Here is a 22,795-nt window from a genome sequence, read left to right as displayed (position 1 = left end):
GTGCGGCGGCGGGGCCTCAGCGCTTCCCTCGCCGGGTGCTTGCGAGTTTCTGTGGTGGAGGCTTGTAAACATGGCGCCCCTGAGGCGCGGAGCCGGAGCGGGCAGGCCGGGTCCGCGGAGCCGGGGAGCCAGGGATGAGGCCGGGCCCGTGGAGCCGGAGGTGGGGAGGTCGGGGAGCCGGGGCGGGCGGCAGGGAGGCCGGGTCCGCGTAACCGGAGGCGGGGAGGCCGGGGAGCCGGCGCGGGCGGCAGGGATGCCGGGCCCGCGGTGGCTGGGAGGCCGGGAGACCGCAGCCCCCCCGCTCGTCGCCGGCCCTGGCCCGGAGGAGGCGGCGGCGGCGGGAAGGAGGCGGCGCGGGCGGCGGGCCGGGCGCGGAGGGGGAGGGCCGGGCGCGGCGGCGGCGGCGAGGACCGTCCGGAGCATAATGGTGGGAGACGCTCGGCCTCGGTGGCGGGGCGGGGGCGGGGGCGCGGGCGGGGTGTCCGAGGCGGGGTGTTTGTGGAGCTCGGGCCCGGCTGCAGCTTCTCGGGCCGCGGGCGTGACCGCTGCTCGCCCCCTGCAAACAGCGCCGAGTGAACGGCGGAGCTTTGTTTGCGTCGGGCAGGGGCCTGTTGGTCTGCGGGGGTTCGGCTGCGCACCCCGCCTTCGGCCGGCCGGGGAAGGGCGGCCCTGCAGGAGGAGGAGGCCCCGCAGGAGCAGGACGGCGCGGGGCCTTCACGGGCCGCGAAGCCGGGGAGTCGCGTGAGCGCCGCCCGCCGGGCCGGTCCTCCCCGCGCGCCCAGGCCTCGGGGCCAGCGGTTCGGCTCGGGGTCCGCCGGGACGCGGCTCTGTGAGTTTGGGGGCGGGTGGGGGGCGGGCGTCTGCCTTGACGGCTAGTTGTTGGGAGCGAAGGCCGCGGCTGGGCAGGGTGGTCCCCAAGGGCCCAGGCGAGGCCTGGTCCCCGGGGCTGGTAACGGGCGGCAGCGAGGCCTCCGCCTCCTCTGCAGATCCTCCCGGGCCCCCAGGACCGCCTAAGTGTCCGCCACCCATCCCGCCGGGCGTCCGGAGGGGAGCTAAGCTGGGGCGCAGCAGCCGGCCTGGGACCCCCAACTTCCGCGTGGACTGTCCCCTTACGCTTTTCTGGCCCAGCGCTGGAGGCGCTCACGGTGTGTCCGTGGTGCCCGGTGTTATGTACGGTGGGGGTGTGATACCCAGTGTGTCCGTGGTGGTCGGTGTTACATACCGTGTGGTCATGGTGCCCGGTGTGTCCGTGGCGCCTGGTGTTATATGCTGTGTGTCGGTGTTGCACAGTGTGCACCTGGTATGTGGTGGGGCATGATTCCTAGTGTGTCCATGCTGCCTGGTGTGTCCGTGGTCCCGAATGTGTGCCTGGTGTTGTATACTGTGGGAGCATGCATGATACCCGTTGTGTTTCTGGTGCTCGGTGTGCACCTGGCACTTGGTGTTAAACATGGTGGGGATATCATACCTGGTGTGGGCATGGTTCCTGGTGTCACATATGGTGTGTGCATGGTACCTAGTTTGTCTGTGGTGCCTGGTGTTATATACGGGTCCACATGGTTCCCGGTGTGGGCATGTCATACCCGGTGTTACATACTGTGTGTTCATGGTGCTTCGTGTGCGCTTGTGGGGTGTGTACATAGTATCCGGGGTCCTGTGAACTTAAAGCAGGTACCCTGTTGAGGGATGGGTGCCTGAAGGTTGGAGGGGCCCGCTTGGGTCAGATTTTTAGAGGCCCACAGGGCTTACTGAGGTTTAGGTCCTGGGTCCTCTGGTCTGCCTCACCCAGGTGTTCTGCATCCTACAGTAAGCGGTGTCCTGTGGAAACGAGACTGCTTAAAAATAATTTAGTCTGTTTAAGAGCATAAAGTAAAACGTTTTTCTTTTAAACCGAGAAATGTAGTGGTTGTACCTTAGTAATTATGGGATGCATAACCTTTTCAGGCTTTTGGGTCATTGATTCTAATTAATGGTTTGAAGTTAGCAGAGAGATAGTCTTCGTTGTCCTTTAAAAGTTTGAGTGCTTTCTGGTAAGCAGGGTCACCTTTGTGACTTTTCTGAATTCTAACTTGAACAAGCAGGAGATAAAATATGAATTTTGTACAGGCATGTTATTTTCTTTGTCTTTAGCGTTGATTAGTCATTATTTTGGTGGACTCTTCTTTATAAGATGGCCAAGTTAGAGAATCAGAGGTCAGAAAATATGGTCTGTGATTATGACATAATCAATAAAATATTTTTCTTGCTTAACTCCATGCATGATTGACAGAGGATCTCTATTGTGGTACTTTTTCCCTGTAGATGTTGTTCATATGTTTCCCCTTAGATGTTGTTCATATGAAAATGGAATCTCCCTTTTACATTTTGTAATTGGGCAGTTTATTTTTTCAGTTACCTGTTGCAAGGTGGTTAAATAAACATATGTAAGTGCTCCCAGCTTTACAAAGAAAGATCAATTAAAATGTTAAAATTATCTCCTTAGTTCGTATGCATTGTTCTTAGGATATCATTACGTTGATACTTTGAGTGTATGGCATCTTGCATGTTTCCGTGAATTGACCTGTGTTTTTTTGAACTCTCACTTTTTTGTAACAGTATCCACTTTTCCTTTAAGGGTTGTTCAGGTAGTGTATAACAGAGACATTCATACCCTTTGGCATACCTAAATTGAGACACTGATTGAAGCTAATTAAGAATTGTAACATTTGTAATAAAGTATCAAATACTGTCCTACTGTTGCTTAAAGCCCTAAACCTCTGGTATCAGATTTTGTGTACCTACCCCTACCATCCTTCAATTGAATTCTCCATAGAAAAAATTTAAGCCAAGAGGCTGTATCTGGAAAAAAGGAGAAAATGTTAAGGAGAAGAGTCTGACTTAAAGAAAAAAAAAAAGTTTCACTGTTTGAAAACCTTAACTTGGACTTAACGTTGAATTTTTTACAGGTTGATTAGATTTTTGTAATTTGATTGGAGGTAGTATAGCAACATGAGTTTGAGGCCAGGTGACTTGGGTCTGAATCTCACCTCTGTCATTACTAGCAGAGTGATCTTGGGCAAATTATTTAAACTTGCTATGCCTGGTCTCAATTTACCCATCTGAAAAACAAGGAGTTTAATTGCTATCTGTATCTCTTACCTGAAGACTTTCAGTTACTTTGTTTCAGTGGCATTGTCAACATTTCAAAACAATAGTAAATCTGCTTTCGTACAGTGATTCTGTGAAGATCAATAGTGGTCTGAAGGTCCTCCGTATCATCAGTGGTCTGTCTTCCTTTGGTCTTGATTTTTGAAATGTTTTTGTATCCACAAGTTTATAACATAAATGAGTACCATGATGAAAATAGGCATCATATATTGTATGTTTACCAAGTGTCAGCCATTGTGCAAAGTTCTTTACATACACTATCCCACTTCTAAAAATCATACACATGATCATCTTAAAAGCATAGCAGTCTTCCTTTTAATTGTGTAAGGTCCCACCTCCTTGTAGCACACCCACACCCCTCAACACACATACATACTCTCTATAATAAGAAGTGAGTGAACTATCAGTAGTAGTTTTTTGAGAGAATATGATCCATATAACATACAGGCTTGAGAATCTCTGTGATAAGAGGTGAAATGATAGAAATGAACATAATGGAAGGGAGATACAAATTGAAATCTAAATACCCAGCAGTATGATGTAATATCTCACATGTAGTATCTTAAACATATGTGCTGCCTTAAGGAAAGATCTTTGTGTGTGTGTGTGTGTGTGTGCCTATTACTGATTTTCCGCTTAGAAAATTCTTGGAAAGCTATTTACAGGCATACCTCAGAGATACCATGGGTTCTGCTCCAGACCACCGCAGTAAAGGAGGTATCACAATAAAGCAAGTCATGTGAGTTTTTTGGTTTCCCAATGCATATACAAGTTATATATACACTATACTGTAGTCTGTTAAGTGTGCAGTAGCATTATGTCCAAAAACCAGTGTACATACCTTAATTAAAAAATACTTTATTGCTAAAAAATGCTAACCAACATCTGAGCCTTTAGTGAGCTTTAGTAGTCACATCAAAGATCACTGATTACAGATCACCATAACAAATACAGTAATAATGAAAAAACTTAAAATGTTGCAAGAATTACCAAAACGTGACACAGAAACACAAAGTGAGCCATTGCTGTTGGAAAAATGGCACCAGTAGACTTGCTCAATGCAGGGTTGCCACAAACCTTCAGTTTGTGAAAACAGTATTTGTGAAGGCCTGTAAGGTGAAGTGCAATAAAATGAGGTATGCCTGTAGTGTGTATTGTGAAAATGCTGTACAATATTTGATATCAAATTACTTACAAATGCAAATAAACAGTATGCAAAATTTAAAAAATATTTATTTGGAAATTAAGAAAATATTTGTAGAGACCATTATGTATTTAGTAGGGAAATTTAGCAAATTGTTAGGCTTAGGTATTCAACTCAATTTTACAAATCTAATTTATGTTCAACTAGTAAATATTTAGACATTTTTCATTGTATTTTGGGGGTTTGTTTTCTATTCATCAATACATAATGGCTAATCATTTGCCTAACTTCATGTGAAATTAAAGAAATAGACAAAGAGATTAATAGAAATGACAAAGGTAATGGAATACTGTCATATCAGCATTTTTTTTTTTTTTTTTTTTTTTTTTTTTGCGGTGTGCGGGCCTCTCACTGTTGTGGCCTCTCCCATTGCGGAGCACAGGCTCCGGACGTGCAGGCTCAGCGGCCATGGCTCACGGGCCCAGCCGCTCTGCGGCATGTGGGATCTTCCTGGACCGGGGCACGAACCCGTGTCCCCTGCATTGGCAGGCGGATTCTCAACCACTGCACCACCAGGGAAGCCTCCACTTGAGGATTTTTAAAAACAACTTTGTTATGATTAGTAATTCTTTTTTTTTGTTCTCCTGATACTATCTAAGCATTTAAATGAAAGATAGTCCCACTTAAAATCTTTAATATTTTTTCCTAATTTGACCTGCTTGTATGCTAAGTAAACTTAAAATAGAATTTAAAGAAGGAAGACTCTTCCTTCCTATCCAAGCATTTATCGTGTAAACAAAAGAAAGATATATACAAATAGTTAGAAATGGATTTGTTTTGAGAGCTTGTTACTTAATACCAACTTTCACAATTGGGATTTAAAATGCTATATTTTAAAAATGAGGAAGATACTGTGGTGTATTACAAGATAATCTGTCATAAATACATTGTACTTTGATTATGTACACACATTATGTCCCTTTAGAAGTCTTTGTAAGCAGTTTTTAGAAAGCTGTTTTTCATTGTAAAGGTATTGCTTGTGGCAGCACCATTGTTTGTAAAGGAAGGTGTCATTGAGCACCTACTATCCTAGGCATTTTACATACTCCTTTTAGTTCTCACAGTAGCATAATGAGGGAAGTATTTATTATAGTATGATTATATGATAAATTACAATATTATACAGCACAGTTATAAGTATTACATAACTTATAATAGACCCTAGTGCCTGGGGTCACACAGAACACATGATCAAAGGGGTATTTGAATTCACGTCTATGATTAGCAAACCTGTACTCCATTAAAAAAAAAAATTATTTACTTATTTATTTATTTACTTCCTCCTTCCCTTCTTTCCTTCCTTGGGTCTTCGTTGCTGCGCTGGGCTTTCTCTCATTGCGGCGAGCGTGGGCTGCTCTTTGTTGTAGTGTGCGGGCTTCTCATTGCGGTGGCTTCTCTTTGTTGCAGAGCACGGGCTCTACGTGTGAGGACTTCAGTAGTTGTGGCACGCGGGCTCATTAGTTGTGGCTTGCAGGTTCTAGAGCGCAGGCTCAGTAGTTGTGGCGCGTGGGCTTAGTTGCTCCATGGCATGTGGGATCTTCCGGGACCAGGTTTCGAACCTGTGTCCCCTGCATTGGCAGGCGGATTCTTAAGCACTGTGCCACCAGGGAAGTACCACTATACTGCACTTGGCTGCTCTTGTCTCCCTAAAACTCACCAACTTCTTGGATCTTTGTACTCATACACTGTCACCTTACAAGTATACATTTATGTCTGCAAAAGTATGGAATAGTAAAGGAACGTGAAACTATGCTCACTCTTCTTTCAAAAGTAGGAGATGGAAAGAAAATATTAGAAACCTCCTGGTAATCAGAACATCCCATACATAAAATTCTGGTTAATTCCAGTTTCACTGGTAACGACAGCTTGTAACCTAAGAACAAGCATAAATAATTGGCTCATTTTCCTGCTGTAACTATTAGCAACTCACATTATGAGATAACTTGCCACAGGGTGTGTGGGGGGAAACTTACAATCATTATTTTAATACTTATGTATAGGAGAGAAATGTTTGAAAATATTTGAAATTAACTTTACCACTAAAGTTTTTGTGCTGCATGAGAAGGGGCAGTCATTGTCTTGAGGAATCTTTTAGTATTCCCTCTGTTGGATAAGTTCACTTTGGATTGAAATAGCTAATTTCTTGAAAGTTACTCTAAGTGCTGAGGCTTCAGGAGTCAGTAGGTGTTTATTGTCTAAAATAAAATAGTGTGAAGCATATGGTGAAGTGAGACATAGATCAACTGAGTTGTAGCATGCCCAGGTTCAGATTGTGTTGATGCTCATCAGCGGGGATATTACATAAGGTTTTCTCATATTTAATAGTTATAGAAAGATTTTTTTAAAAAAGTCTTTTAATAAAGGCTAAAGTATCTCAGCTTGAAAGCTATTATGAACGCTTTATTTTTTTTGTAGATTCTTTTTTTTTTTTTTTTTTTTTTTTTGTAGATTCTTGATTTATCTGCTTGTTGATTGCTTTTCTGTCTCAGAACTGTATCTGAAAAATGCTGTTAGGGAGATCAAGTTCTTAATTTTCAGCTGAGTTTTGACATGGAGGCCATCTCAAATTAGTATTGAATATAAATACTTAAGCTGGCCAGTACTTGTGGTAGGAACAAGTGAGATTGATTTATTTGGGCTTGCCATTGATACCATATTTACAAGGTTTTGGAGCATTTTATTTACTATTAGAGATGTTATCTTTTTAAATTGTAGAGGATATAAAGTTTAAAGTGGTTTATTTTTCTACTGCACTTATAATTTAACATTTCTTTTATGTTTAAAAATGCCACACTTAGTGTAATGTCAAAACACCTGATCATTTATTTTGAAATAACATATTTTCTTATTCTGCACATATATTTTCTACACATACAGTTCTGAAGAAGCCTCTCGATTGTGAGGAGTGTTCGTGTTAGATTGTTTTAGTTAAGAAACTTACACTTGAGTAATTTGAAAGTTAAATTTTATTTTCTTATGATTATTAAAATAAACCTAGCTTAGTCTCAGTTATTTCCGAGTGAATTAAAAGTTGAACAACCACCAATCCAGTTTAAAGTTAGACTTTCTCTTGATTCATTTGCGTATTTTAAACAAATGCTAACCAAAAAGATACTGTTGTAAGCCTTGAAATAGTACTTGCATCTTATTCTTTTAAATAAATTCTTTGGGATTTTGGATGACACATGGGAAGCTCTTGATGGTACACTGATTCTCAGTCATGACTGAGCATCTGAATTACTTTTTTTTTTTTTTTTTGCGGTACGCAGGCCTCTCACTGTTGTGGCCTCTCCCGTTGCGGAGCATAGGCTACGATGCGCAGGCTCAGCGGCCATGGCTCACGGGCCCAGCCGCTCCGCAGCATGTAGGATCTTCCTGGACCGGGGCACGAACCTGCGTCCCCTGCATTGGCAGGTGGACTCTCAACCACTGTGCCACTAGGGAAGTCCTACTTTTTTTTCTTAACAAAAGCATTAAGTCAGAATCTCTGGGGATGGGTCTGGGCTCTATTTTAAAGTTCCAGTTGGGATTTTTTTCTTTTTTTTCTTTTTGTGATACGCGGGCCTCTCACTGTTGTGGCCTCTCCCGTTGTGGAGCACAGGCTCCGGATGCGCAGGCTCAGCGGCCATGGCTCACGGGCCCAGCCGCGCCGCGGCATGTGGGATCTTCCCAGACCGGGGCACGAGCCCATGTCCCCTGCATCGGCAGGCGGACTCTCAACCACTGCGCCACCTGGGAAGCCCAGTTGGGATTTTTTTTAACTTTTAAAGTTACAAATTTTTATTTTTTTAAGTAGGCCAAGTATATGTGACGACTTCTAGAAAGTTCTTTTTGTAATGGTTTATAGAAAATGATGTACTCTACAACCTTCAGCTCTCTGTCTCAGAAATTATTTTTCAGGAATCTTATTCTTGAAGTTTCCTACACAGGATAATCAAAATAGCCTGAAAAATAAATATATCCCAGGAGAAAACCTCAAGTCTTTTCAGGTTCCTCAGAAATGCTCTGGTATTGTTACTCTGCTGATGGTCAGGGAAGGTGGATAGCAAAGGTGGGGTTGGTTGGTGTTTCCTAATGGTCCTGCATTGTGTCTGAGGCAAATGATGTCCGGGGGTAGGCTGCCACCCAGTTCAGTGTCTCTGAGATTTCCTGTAGTTTGAGCAGCGGCCAAGTGTTCCTGCAGGTTGTGGAGTAAGCTTGTGACCCTGACAGGCATCAGAAGCACTTGGATGTCTTTCCCTGGGCGATTATGCCAGCCATGGTGAAGTTGTGCCTGCAGGTGATAGTGGGGCCATCTGAGGAGGTTTTCCTGGCACTGCTGTTTAGCAACCTGGGTATCCTTGGCTTTTGTCTGGATTTTAGGTGATCCTTGATATTCCTACAGATTGTGGGTGTCATTTCCACTTACAGGTTGTTCCCCAGAGATAGGGCCAGAGCAGGAGCAGATTCATTGTCTAAGCTGAGTACCAGAAGATTCTGAGGGAAGAAGCCTGTGAGCTATGAGATTCACTGTCCCTCCAGTCACTGATGGCCAGTATCTGTGTTCTCTCCTGTTCTTGCACTTCTCCCTCAGCATGCTGAGGCTTCCCAGTGGTCTTCCTGAGGACCTGTGGAGAGCCTGAGAATTTGCACGGGTTTCTCTTCCTTCCTCTCTAGTGCAGAATCCATCAGTCTTCGGAAGTCAGGGCTTTAGAGGAGGAGTGGCCTGGAGAAGCCTCATTTGACCTGGTGCTGACTGTTGGTCTTCAAGTTCTGAGCAGGTCGTTCACTCTTCCAGCCGGATGCCATAGCCTCCTCTGCAGGCCGTGTCCCATTGGCATCAGTCCTCTCGCTTTTGTCTATTTTAAAGTGTGTTAAGTCAGATTGTCTTAAATAAACATAAATTTCTCAGTTTTAGATTACCAGATATGTTCAAGAATTGGTTGCTCTTGTCAGAACTGCATTTTAAAATAGAATATTCCTATAAAATTGGACCTTGCAGAATAGAGTGGAAAATGTTAGATGGGTATACTATTACAAATTATTTTATATACTCTTTGTTCCTAAGTAGAGGTACTATTTCATAGAATGATTCTAAATATTATAATAATAGGGAGGGAAGAGGATCTGACATCTGATTCATAGGGAAAGTAATTGACTAAAAAATTTGAATTCTACCAAATGAAATGCTGAGCTGAAAACTGGTCACTGCAGTCTGCTCTGTCTCCTCAACTCAGGGAGACCACAGGCTCTGTTCCTGTTTTCTTTCCCTGCACTGAGGCCTGAAATCTGCTAACAGGCAGTATTCAGAGACAATTGTAAACCTCTCCTCATTCATTTTCCTTCTCCCAGAGCTTATGATCCTGTCATCAGGATATTTTGGAGTCTGTTCTTAGTCTAATTTTCTAGTCTTATCTCCTGTTCCCCTAAGTAAAACTTTTACTTCAGCCAATTATGTTTATTCTTTCAATAAGTGTTTTCTTTAATGCACAAGTAGTACTTTTATATTAATAATACTTTATAACTTTTGCTCAGGTATCCTCCTTTCCCCTCTGCATTCTGCCCCGAGTGCTGAAGTTAGCTTAAAATTTAATTTAAAATTTGTTGGCATTTGAGATCTCTATCAAGTTTCATCTTCTCCATCTTATTGCTATCCCACAGTGATCTGTCCCCTTACAGCATTTAAAGTTTGCCTCAACTAGTTCTTATTCTATTGCCTTTTGTAATCATCTTATATTTATCTTACCTTCCTATAATTATCTTATTTTCCCAGTTCCTTGACCTGAGAACACTAACTTAAAATTTCTTTATAATACCTAGTACAGTGCTGTACATATAGTAGGTCACATAGTGCATGTAGGTAGACAAAAGAATGCCCCTTTATCTTTTCAGTGCCTACAATGTATAGACAAAACCTGAATTCTGGATGAATTTACCCTAAAACCTGCATGCTGGTAGAGGGAAACTACGGAGCTCATGACACTGTATGTAGGTTCTTGGAAACCAACATACATGGTCATCTGGGCTCTCAGACTTTCTCTGGTCAGTTCACCGTCCACTTTTCAGTAATGACTTACTAAACTTTCTTCACTTTCCTCACACCTCTCTACCCCCCATTACTCTTGTAGAGGAGTTTAGCCTCTTTTCAGAGAAGGAAGGCTTCCTGTGGGAAGTAAGTAACTTGCTTTACTCCAGATCTGCAGACATGCCTGCCCTCACATCTCCTTCTGTCATTCTCTTCACCTGTGTCTCTGTAGATCATCCCTTCTGAAACCTCTTACCTATCTCATTTGCATTCCCTTCTATACTTGCTCTCTTCGATTTTCATTTAGATATACTCTGACATCATCTCACCATTACAAAACAAACAAAACAAAAACAACAAAAATCTTTTCAGAACTCCGCATCCACTGCTCTGGTTTTCTTTTCTCCCCTATATAATCTTTCTCCTTTCTGAACACTCATCCAAAGAATCATCTTTCTTTTTGTTTCTGTACTTCTTCCCAGTCCAGCTTCTGCATTATCAGACGACTGAAGCTGTTCCAGGGAGGTGCTGTGACTGCCAAGTTGCTGAGTCCACCTGAGCCTTTCAGCCCTCCATTCTACTTGACTTTCAGCAGCCGAGAGGCACAGTTGACCATTCCCTTCTTGAAACACTTTTTTTTTTTGTAACGCCACACTCTTTTGCTTTTCTTTAGAACCTTTGGCTGCTGCTTGTTTACCAGCTGCTCTTCTACCGCCTAGAATGAAACATGAGGTGCCCCCCACTCTGCCCTAGGACTCCTTTCTTTCTTCACTACCTGCCTCCCTCCAGAGTCTCATCCCGACTCATGGTTTCACTTACCACCAACATGGGAATAATTATTATATCAGCTAAGGTGCTTTTAGCTGGAACTTACAGAAGAACTTGACTCAAACTGGCTAATGCAAACTTATTCTCTCATCTAACTGGAAGTCCAGAGAGAGGAAAGACTCCAGGTGACACAAGCAACGGCTCAAAGGACCATCTTTCCTTTGTCCAGCCCTCAGCATCAGCTTTATTCTCAGGCTAGTTCCCCTCAGGGCGGCAAGAAGGCTGCATCAGTTTTGGGCATCATATTAAGACCTAATGATATTTAGAGGGAGAAGAGGCCTTTTTTTAGGGCTAGGAATTGGTCCTAAAAGTAGCCCTAGCACACTTCTCCCTCATTGAGTCACATAGCACTTGCTGGACTTGATGTCAGCTGATAAGGAAGATGGAATTACCATGATTGGTGCAGGCTAAATAGCTGCTGGGAGTCTAATCACTGTCTTCTGCTGAGAATTCTTCAGTGGCTTCCATTGCCCTTAGGTTAAAGTTTCAAATCCTTTATGAAAGGGTTGGCTTATGAAACTCCATGTAATCCGGTCCCTGTGTACTGTGCCGCCTGTGGTTATGGCCGTGGCCATTTTTAATGCTTATGAGATGGGATTATTTCAGAAAACAATATGCCTTCATAAACCACAACTAATAATTATTTTCTTTTTTAAAGTTTCCTGGAGACTCACTCTCCTCCCGCTCCTTCCCACTGTTTGCTCCTTGGCCTCAAAATTCTTAACACAATGTCTGTCCTAGGCAGTCATTACTATCTATTAGAAATGTGAAATGAGACCAGACTTTTTTTTTTTTTTTTTGGTACACGGGGCTCTCACTGTCGTGGCCTCTCCCGTTGCGGAGCACAGGCTCCGGACGCGCAGGCTCAGCGGCCATGGCTTACGGGCCCAGCCGCTCCGCGGCATGTGGGATCTTCCCGGGCCGGGGCACGAACCCGTGTCCCCTGCATCGGCAGACAGACTCTCAACCACTGTGCCACCAGGGAAGACTTTTTTGACAGTACTTGTCAAGATGATGGGAAACATGTTTTACCCTAATTAAAACTCAAAGTACTTTAGAAACAGATATTGTATTAAAATAAGTATTTGGCAACTTACCTATAGGAAGTGCTGGATTTATTTGCAGACATCAATGTCTGCTATTGCTTGTGTCTGCTGTACACATTTCAGTGTGTAAGATAATTATAAGATTTCAGATTTTCTTGCATAAATAATACTTTATACACTGTCAAAGATATTATAAGCTTTGTGATGTTTATTATAACAGTTCAATAAGACAGTATGAACAACAAGACAGGAATGTGTGTTCCCCAGTCCTACCCAGAGGCCATTGCAGCCTAAATGCCCGCTGTTCTGGATGTTTGACATTAGTGCAGGAGGAGTGCCACATGTTCTCACCCGTCCTGTGTATTTACTTTAATCTAGAAAGTGGTTATGTAATTTCTAAGTTCTTTATTCTTTTGCTCTTTCATTATGGTAAAGTAGATGTAGTTAAGTGGGATATGCTCCTTTGTTGCAGTAAAATATCCTTGTATGGACTGCCAAATAATTGAGGGTTTAAACAGTTATCGATGATTCTCATGCATTCAGAATCCAAATAATGGAAAAGTTCAGTTGCAAACTTCGGTCTCATTTCATTAATTAAAGAGATGGTAATTGTAAAGGTAAATGTATTAGGAAAAAAGAGAGGTCAGTACAGACTGAGAAAGCACCTAGACCTTGTCTGTATAAGTGTGTTGTGATTATTAATGTGCGTGAAATATAAGCTGTTATTTGAGTTGTCTACCTTTTAAATTCATCAGATGTTTATTGAGCAAGACATGTTTCTTTTAGTATAAACTGTTTGCATTGGATAAAATTGACTCATTTTGTGTTGTCTCTCTTTGACCTTGAATATGTTCAGCATGGCGCTAATATGTGCTCTAATTCATATTCCATCAGGTCTGAAGTACAGAATTGCTATTTGTCACTTTCTTCAGATTTCACATTTACCATTATACAGTCTCCAAATTATGAGAGACTCCTCTTGAAAAACATTTTTTGAGAGATGAAGCATTCTGGTTAACTTAGCATGGGCTGGTAATAAATGAATGGCTAATTTAAAATAATTTTTAATACAAACATTATACGCCCTATTTCATAGATATCTAAGTTCCTATAAGACAGTGATTGGGTCAGTTTAAAAGCCTTATTAGGAAACGTTATGAGCTGATTATAGGGGCACAGTAATCCCTGTTCTACCATGCTGGTATTTATCCAGAGTTGGCTATCTCTAACTGGAACCATCATAAAAACCTTCAGTTTTCTTCATCTCCCTACTTAAAATGGTTTTCAGGATGTTTATAATGTTATAAAAATGGTATTCTCAAAACATTTAAAAAGTAAAGATCACATTTTGTTATAATTTCAGTCAATTTTTGTTATTCACTGTAGTTATGTTCTGTAAGGTCACCACAAACACTGAATCAGCCAATACTGACCCTTTACCCCAGGGGAAATGCAGGGTTCAGTACCTGCAAGCCTCTGGCCACAAATTTTTCTAAACCAAAATTTCCAATGAATAGGTTCATTTGCCAACATCCTGGTTAAAAAAACAAAAAAAACAACTCAGTGTCCAAACATGTTCTCCTACAGAGCACTTTTCCTGTAGAGGATTTGCCTGCAAATTTCATTTTTCACATAATATCACCTTTTGAAACCTGCAGGCCAGCTCTAGCTGAGGAGGGTTTAGCATTTTCCTGAACCCTGACGTGATTGTGAATTTCTGTGGCTTTCAGCCTCAGGACAGCGCTGCCCGCTGCACTTTTTATGGATCCAGGAACTTGGCAGCTTTCCTGTCTTCTCTGTAGACAGGTTCCTAGTTCTGGACGTTAGGATGGTTGAGTCTTTAGGAAGCACCTTAACTGGGCCTGAGCTGCGCTCACCAGACACACCAGGTGCATCCCAGCCTTTGAGGCCCAGGAGACAGGACACACCTCAGCACTGTGGGGGCCATTTTAAACAGCAAAAACACCAACTTAAAAAGCACAACAACTCCAGGCACATGGCCTACATAGAGTTGGAAAAGGACACTGCTTGACGGAGCTGGAACATGAGGGCAAAGCATTGCCCTGTCCCACCTCGGCTGGCGTGTGTGCCTGTCTGCCAGTAACTACCAGAAGGCCACGAGTGTTGACTCGGGGTCACAGATTTAGCAAGTAGGTGAATTCACAATGTGGAATCCACGAATAATGACAACTGACTATAGATGCACTACTAAAGTTCTGTGTCAGGGTTTTTATGATGATTTTCATTTTTGTATGTTTTATTTCATTTTATAAAACAATAAATATTGTGCTGAAATTTCACGGCTACAAATGAAATATAAGAAAATTCCTCTTAGTTTTGAATTCTATTAATTGGACTTCTTTTTCCCTGTAATTTTATCTCTTTTTACAAGCTAGGTAGGGCTTAGTATATACTAGGCCCTTGGTAAATTTGACTTTGAAAGAAGGATTAGGATTTTTTTTTCCAGAAAGCATTTTATATGATTAAACAAATTAAATGTACTTCAGAGAAATTGAGATTTTATGGGGGAAAAATGTACATTGTTTTGGTATGTATTTTTTAAATATTGAGTAAAGTGGTAGATACCAGGGGCGAAAACTGTAAAGGGAAAGATTGGCAAGTTTGATTACATAAAAACTTAAAACTGAAAAAAACTCATTATAAACAAAGAAGGAAACTGGGACAATATCGGCAACATAAATGATAACCCAAAGCATAGTATTCATCAGGTGTTCATAAAGAATTTTGAAGAATCATTAATAAAATGCCAAACCATATAATAGGAGATAGAGAACACAGTACTTTTCTAAAGAAGAGCTACAAATGTTAAAAAAACAAAACAAAAAACTTGAAAGATGTTTGGCCTCAATGGCAATTTTAAGAAAAACAAAATAGGATACAATTTTTGCACTTTTGGTTTTGGTGAAAATTAAAACGAGATCAAAAAATCTAAAAAGGCTAACTAATAATCCATAATAATTATGACCTAAAAACACACACTTTAGTCAGAGGAGAGCATCTACCGTCTTCCACCATGACCGAGGTCCTCCCTGGGAGACCATCTGTCATGAGGGTGTTTATCTGATATTTTGGTGGACAACACATTTAAAACAGTTAAAAAAGGAACAAGGAATCCTTTGAGAAATGCATACTAAGAAGAGGTTACTGTGCCACTGAGTGTGAACACTGAGGGAGAAGGTAGAAAATTACAAAAATCAAGCACGTGAATGCAAAAAGCACGCCTGTTTGGTTTGCAGCAGTCAGTTTGCCCCCTAGGGGATATTTGGCAATGTCTGGAGACATTTTTGGAAGTCAAGCCTTGGGGGATACTCTTGGCATTTGATGGGTAGAGGCCAGGAATGCTACTAACACCTTACGATGTACAGGACAGCTCCACAACGGTCATCTGGCCCACAGTAGCCCTGAGGTGGAGAAGCCTGGTGTAGGGGCAGGCAGGTCCTGTGTACCTCAGGGGCGTGTTGATGTACTGCTGCAGGTGATGCTGACCCTGGGTTGTTAAGAAAATGTGTGTTTGTTATATACAGCACGCCGGTTAAACAGGTGTGGACATTTCTAATACGTGTATGTTAGATTTCCAATCACATTGTTTAAAGAAATTTTTAATGCATAAAAAAATCACTTACTTGGAAGATCTTTATATCTTATTTTTAAGGATAAACTAGGCATTACTGTATTTAGTGTTTTAACTACATGAGTTACATCACTGTTACTTACTGGAAAATCTTTTTATCTTTTCATGTGATTGCTTTCTTTGTAAAAATTAATTAATTAGGCTGCGCTGGCTCTGTGTTGTGGCACGTGGATCTTTGTTGCGGCATGTAGGATCTTTAGTTGAGGCATGCGGGATCTAGTTACCTGACCAGGGATCAAACCCAGGCCCCTTGCATTGGGAGCACAGAGTCTTAACCACTGGATCACCAGGCAAGTCCCCTTCACGTGATTACTTTCTCAACATAAATATGCTAATCACAAATATGATACATGCTTTAGCTTAAAGGCCCTTAAAGTTAAAATAGTTCTCTAACCTTTAGATAATGTGAAAACCATGTATTTGGAAGTATACTGGTGGATTATATTCATTTGGGAGGTAGCATATTTGTGAAATGGCGAATTTCTCATTGTTTGGTCTGAGTTTTCATAATTTTCCAGGATATGGTTCAGAGTACTTATTTAGTAAAAGCACAAAATAATTTGAGTCAAATTAAAAATTCAAAAAATACCTTTATATTACTCACTATTTTAGGTTATGTAGGCACAGATCTTTTCATTGGTACTGGGGAGTCAGTGGTATGTAATCTATCATTTCTTTGATATTTTTTGCTGGTAGGGGGAGGAGGATATAAAGGCTCAAGTTTGTTTTTTTAACTGAATTTTATAACTTACACTTAATCATTGCTTTCGTTATTAAGGATAAATTACTATGGACAGTAATGAACATTTGATACCTTTGTCTTGGGAATTTGAGGAAAATAATTTAGATTTAAAATATATGGCAAGATGTTAATTGTTGAAGCATAAGAGTTTCATATAATTCTACTTTTGTGTGTACTTGAAATTTTCCATAATAGTTCTTTTAAACATCTAGTAACAGTGAAAGCAGACAGGAGCTACTCCCTAGTGGGAAGGGAGCTGGTCTCAGGGAGGGAAGGGGAGACACATTTAAAAATAAATGATCATGGTTTGAAATTTCCTTTTAAGTTGAAAACTTTTAATAGAAGCTATAAAATAATCCTCTCATGACTCCTCACATCAACAAAATGACATGTCTGTTGGCTTTGGTGACTGTTTTGAAGTGCACAATTCTGTTGTTTCTAGCACATTCTCAAGGATGTGGAGCCACTACCACTATGTAATTCCAGACAGTTTTCACACCCCAAAAAGAAACTTCGAATCCATTAGTACACTTCCCATTTCCCCTCCCTCGACCCAGGCAACCACTCATCTGCTTACTGACTCCATGGATTGGCCTGTTCTGAGTATTTCATATCAGTGGAGTCATACAACATGTAGTCTTTTGTGTCTAGCTTCCTCACTTAAAATGATGTTTTCAAGGTTCATCCATGTTGTAGCATGTGTCAGTGCTTCATTCCTTTTTATGGCTCAGTAGTACTCCATTGCAGGAATAATATTCCATTGGATATACCACATTTTGTTTATCCATTCATCAATTAATGGATATGTGGGTTGTTTTCACTTTTTGGCATTTATGAATGATGCTGCTATGAATATACATGCACAAAGTTTTGTTGGACGTAGGTTTTTTAAATTGAGGTATAATTGACATATAACATGTAAATTTAAGGTGTATGTGTTGATTTGATACATATATATTGCCCTATGATTACTGCCGTAGAGTTAGTTAACACTTCCATCACATAACGTAAGTATCATTTCTTTTTTGTGGTGAGAACATTTAAGATCTAGTTTCTTACAACTTTCAAGTGTATAATACAGTATTGTTAACTATAATCACAATGCTGTGCATTAGATCCCCAGAATTTATCTTCTAACTGCAAGTTTCTGTCCTTTGACGAACATGTCCCTAATTTTCTTGGGCCATATGCCTAGTAGAATTGCTGGGTCACATGGCAACAATTTTTCTCCCTTCTTTTGAGGAGCTGCCAAACAATTTTCTAAAGTACCTGTACCATTTTACATTCCCACTAGTGATGTATGAGGATACCAATTCCTCTATATCTTTGTCAGCACTTGTCTAGTTTCTCAGTATAGCCATCCAATGAGTGTGAACTAGTATCTCATGGTTTTGACTTGCATTTCCCTAATGACTAATGATCTGGGCATCTTTTCATGTGCTTATTGGCCATTTATGTATCTTCTTTGGAGAAATGTCTGTTTAAATCCTTTTCCCATGTTTAAACTGGATTGTTTGTCTTTAGTCTGAGAGGTGAGAAATGGTATGTTAAAATGTAGTGTTAAATTACTCTTCTCTAATTATGAGGCAAATTAAGCATCTTTCCATAAGTTTATGGGCCTTTTGTATTTTTCTGTTTTCTGCCTGTCGACATCTTTTGTCCATTTTTTTCTGTTGGGTTTTTGAGCTTTTTCTGAAAGTTGAGGTTATTTACATATTAGTGATATGTAATTTATGACATAAGTGCAAATATTTTTTATACCTTTACCTATTCAGTTTGTCATGTATATTTTTACATTGGTTTTGCAGTATTTTGGCCATGCAAAGGGCCATAATTGTGTTCATTTGCTTACTTGTTTTTAGATTTTTGTTTTTTGTTGTTATTGGTCATGGTAGTTGAATTTATCAACCTTTCCCTTATTTTTTTAATTGAACTGTAGTTGATTTACAATATTGTATTAGTTTCAGGTGTATAGCAAAGTGATTCAGTTTTTTGTACATATATATATATATATATATATATATACTTTCAGGTTATTTTCCATTATAGATACTGAATATACTCCCCTGTGCTATACAGTAAATCCTTGTTGCTTATCTATTTTATGTATAGTAGTTGGTATGTGTCAATCCCATACTCCTAATTTGTCCCACTCCCCCTCCCTATCCCATTCTCCTGTTGTTTTGCTTCTGGATTTTGAAACACAGGAATGTTTTTTTTTTCAACTCTCGGTTTTAAAGAAATTTATCTATGCTTTCTTCTAGTACTTGGCTGGTTTCATTATTTTTATGTGTAGACTTTTGAAACATTAGGAATTCTAGTGTATAGGTGGAAAAATCCAGCTGTCCTAATGTTATTTATTAAAAATCCTTCTTTTCACCACTGATTTGAGCTGTTTCCTTTATCATATATTTCTGTAAACATTTGGGGCTAAATGTGAACTTTCTATTTTGTTCCAGTAGTTTCTGTCTTCTTATGTGCCCAGTACCTGATTATGTTAATTGTATATAATTGGTTATGTATTAATCCCTGGTAGGGCTAGCTCTTCCTCATTGTTTTTCTTTTTTAGAAATTCTTGCATATTCTTCCAAATGAAGTTTTACAGAACACTTTTCTAGCTCCAAAGGAAATGGAGTTTTAGAGTGTTTTAAGTGAAATTGCATTAACTTACAAATTAACATAGGAAGAATCAGCATCTTTATGATATGAGTCTTTCTGTCCAAGAAATGGTATATCTTTCCATTCATTCAGTTATATATCTGTGTTTTTCTGGAGGACTTTATAATTTTTACCATACTGGTTTTCATATATCTTAAGTTTATGAGTAGATATTTCATTTTCTTTTATATTTTATTATTGTAAATAGGATATATTCTTATATTATTTCTTCTAACTCTTTATTGTACATTATATAAAGGCATTGATTTCTGCATGTTAATTTTCTATCCTGTTTTACTAAATTTCCTTATTTGTATTTTTGCATTCATTCTTCATATTTTTCTGGATGCATAATCATATTATCTGCAAGTAGAGGTAGTTATTCCTCTTTATTCCAATTTCTGTTACTCTGATTTCTTTCTGTTGTGTAATTGCATTGGTAGATACCTCAAATGCAATAGTAAATAAGAATGAAGGGCTCCCCTGGTGGCACAGTGATTGAGAATCCGCCTGCCAATGCTGGGGACATGGGTTCGAGCCCTGGTCCGGGGAGATCCCGCATGCCACGGAGCAACTAAGCCTGTGTGCCACAACTACTGAGCCTGTGCTCTAGAGCCTGCGAGGCACAACTACTAAGTCTGTGTGCCACAACTACTGAGCCCGTGTGCCACGACTACTGAAGCCTGTGCGCCTAGAGCCCGTGCTCCGCAACAAGAGAAGCCACTGCACTTGAAAAACCTGTGCACAGCAATGAAGAGTAGCCCATGCTCACTGCAACTGGAGAAAGCCCGCATGCAGCAACAAAGACCCAATGCAGCCAAAAATAAATAAAATAAATAAATTTAAAAATTAATAAAGTAAATAAATAAGAATGCATATAGTGAAGAGCCTTAACTTGTTCTTTACTTCAGCAGAAAATTATCTAATATTTCTCCAGTAAGTAAAACGCTGGCTTTGTGGCCAGTATGTGTTTATTAAAGAAGTATTCCTCAGTTCTTAAGTTCTTGAGCTGCTTTTTATTTTAAACATGAGTGGATGTTAAATCTTGTAAGGTACTTTTTTAGTACTTACAGAGGTGATCATATTCTTCTTAGGTCTTCTAATATTTTTAATTGTGTTAGTGTATTTCCTAATATTGAACCATCATTGCATTTCTAGAATAATGCATTTATTTTAATGTGCTGTTTGATTGTTTGCCAAAGTTTTATTTAAGATTTCTGCAAGGATATCTATAAACTTACATGTATTATTTGTTGTTTATAGCATAAACTTGTGTGTTTATTGACTGTAAGATAATTGCTCCGTTTCAGTCTTACTCCCTGAGATGACATCTTGATGCCTCTCATGCTCTCCCTAATATGGGACTGGATTCTCTCTGGGTCTGCTGTAGAGCTTTTGGTCCAGGAGTTCCCTTTGCTTCCTTTCTGTGCTCAGTCCTGTTTCCTGGACAATGTGGGATCTCCTTTTCTTATGATTAATCTATTGATATTAGTAACTTCCTGAGAAAGTGCATAGGACGTAGATTTTGGGGTTACCTGCATGTTTGAAAATCTCTATTCAACCTTCACTAGTTGAACATTTGAATAGGAATTTAGGTTGAAAATAATTTTTCCTTCAAATCTACAAGGCACTTGCCCATTACTGCCCAGCTTCCACATTGCTGTTGAGCAATTTGATACATCTTGGTTTGTGACCACTCCCCATTGTAGTGGAAGCCTGGAGCTCTTCTTTTTCTTTCTTGTATTTGACATTCTAAGTTGATGTGCTTTGGGCCTCCTGCCATTCATGTGTTGGGCACTTGATGGACTCTTTCCATCTGTAAATGCCTATTTTCAGTGCTAAGTACTTGAGTTATTTCTTGGATAATTTTCTCCCCTCCAACTTCTTTTCCTGAAACTCTTGTTATTCAGATATTGTATCACATGAAGTTTTTTCCTCTAGTCTCGATCGTGCGTTTCTCGTCTTTTGGTTCTACTTTATTGGATATCGCCTCAACTTTATTTTCTACTCCTTTAACTGAATTTGTTATGCATCCTATTTAAAAATTTCGTGAATATTCCTGTTTATATTACCCTATTTATGGTTTCATAAATACAGTTCCTTTTCCTGCTCTTCAATGATATTAATTATGTATATTTGGAAACTCTTTACTGTTCCTTCATTTTCTATTTTGAGTTGTTCCCCTCTTCCCCACCAGGCCCCAAGCTCTTCTCTTTGCTTGATATACCTCTTTTCTCTCTTTTATTAAGAAGTGATTCTCCAATGTCTGGTGATCCTTGGCTGTAGGTTTATATTTAAGGGTGAGATGCTAGAAAGCTAGTTGAAAATTCTGTGTATGGGCTTTACTGTAGGGATGTCAGGTGGCTAGATAGCTGTTTCTTTAGGTTCCCTCAGATGTTAATGTTTAAAGGCCCTTGCTCTGGGATAATTTTATTTTTCCAGAAAGGTCTCACTTGGCCTGAGTCTGGAGTTTGGCAGTTGAAAGGGCTTGCCAGCTATTCACAATTCATTATGTAGCTTTTTACTTAACTCTTTGTTTTTAGTCTGTATCTTGCCACTACTATTCTGTCATGCTAGGTTCAGTCTCTCTGGTTTAGCTTATTCATAGCCTGTATTCCTGTTTCCTCAGGGATGAGGATGGGTAGCTGTTTGACAACCTGATGTTTATTCAACATCCCAAATTATCCCTGTACCTGCTGCATTCTATTCCCAAATCTTTCTGGAGTTCTAGGCAAGGGGCTTGCTTTTCATCACTATTTCCCTATGTAAATTTAATCTTCCTCTGGCCAGAAACTTACAATTCCTATATTCATTGTCTTTCTTCACTTTTTGTGGCGTATATGTTCATCAAAGATGTTTGTTTTTGTTTGTTACTTTCAGAGAAGGGGTAGAATGGTCTTTTACTCTGCCATCTTAAAATCTGTAATCAAAGGATAACCTTCTTGAAACAAATCAGATTATGTTATCTTTCCTACTTCCCTGAAGTTCAAAATCCTCTAAATTGCTGCCCATTGAAATTATGTGGAAATCCACGCTGGTTATTCTGGATTTTGGGTCCCCTGTGGTCTAATCTTAACTTCTGCCTCTTAGCCTCTGCCTCCCTGCCTCTTTTCACACTACAACTCTCCTTATTTACTACATTCTGACCAGTCTTTTCTGCCCCTCAAATATACCAGGTTCTTTCTCACTGTGGCCTTTGCATGTGTTTTTCCCTTTGTGTGGCTTGCTCTTTTTCATCATTCAAGTCTTACCTCAAATAGAGTCTCTTTAACTTCCTATGATAGGATTGGTTAGGTCATGCTGTGATAACAGGCAGCCTCCACATCTCAGTGGCTTCTTGAATGAACAGCATTCCCTTGCTCATCTGACATGTTCCTCACTGATTGACTGGGAGCTCTGCTGTGTGTTGTTCTCATTCTGGGATTTAGGATGACAGAGCAGCCACCATCTGGAGCCATCACCATTGCCCATGGCATAAAGAAAAAGAAAGCATAGCAAATCATAGATTCTAAAT

The 22,795-nt window shown here is 40.3% G+C and overlaps 1 protein-coding gene across 11 annotated transcripts in view; it reads left to right on the top strand.

Annotated features, from left to right (window-relative positions):
• ZMYND11 (zinc finger MYND-type containing 11) overlaps positions 1–22,795 on the top strand; it is a 135,783-nt gene that overhangs the window by 464 nt on the left and 112,524 nt on the right. Inside the window, exon 1 of one of the 11 annotated variants that reach the window (XM_079914037.1) lies at positions 80–160. The exons of 8 other annotated variants lie outside the window; for them this stretch is intronic. The gene's annotated coding sequence lies outside the window, so the exon portion shown is untranslated. Of the gene's footprint in view, positions 1–79; positions 161–407; positions 428–477; positions 830–22,795 lie in introns of those variants that run through there. 2 more of the 11 variants (XM_079914038.1, XM_079914034.1) reach the window with 2 other exon arrangements.

This window comes from Stenella coeruleoalba, assembly GCF_951394435.1.
Source record: "Stenella coeruleoalba genome assembly, chromosome: 2".
In the NCBI taxonomy this organism is placed as follows: domain Eukaryota; kingdom Metazoa; phylum Chordata; class Mammalia; order Artiodactyla; family Delphinidae; genus Stenella; species Stenella coeruleoalba.
This window is presented reverse-complemented; position numbering and strand designations above follow the sequence as displayed.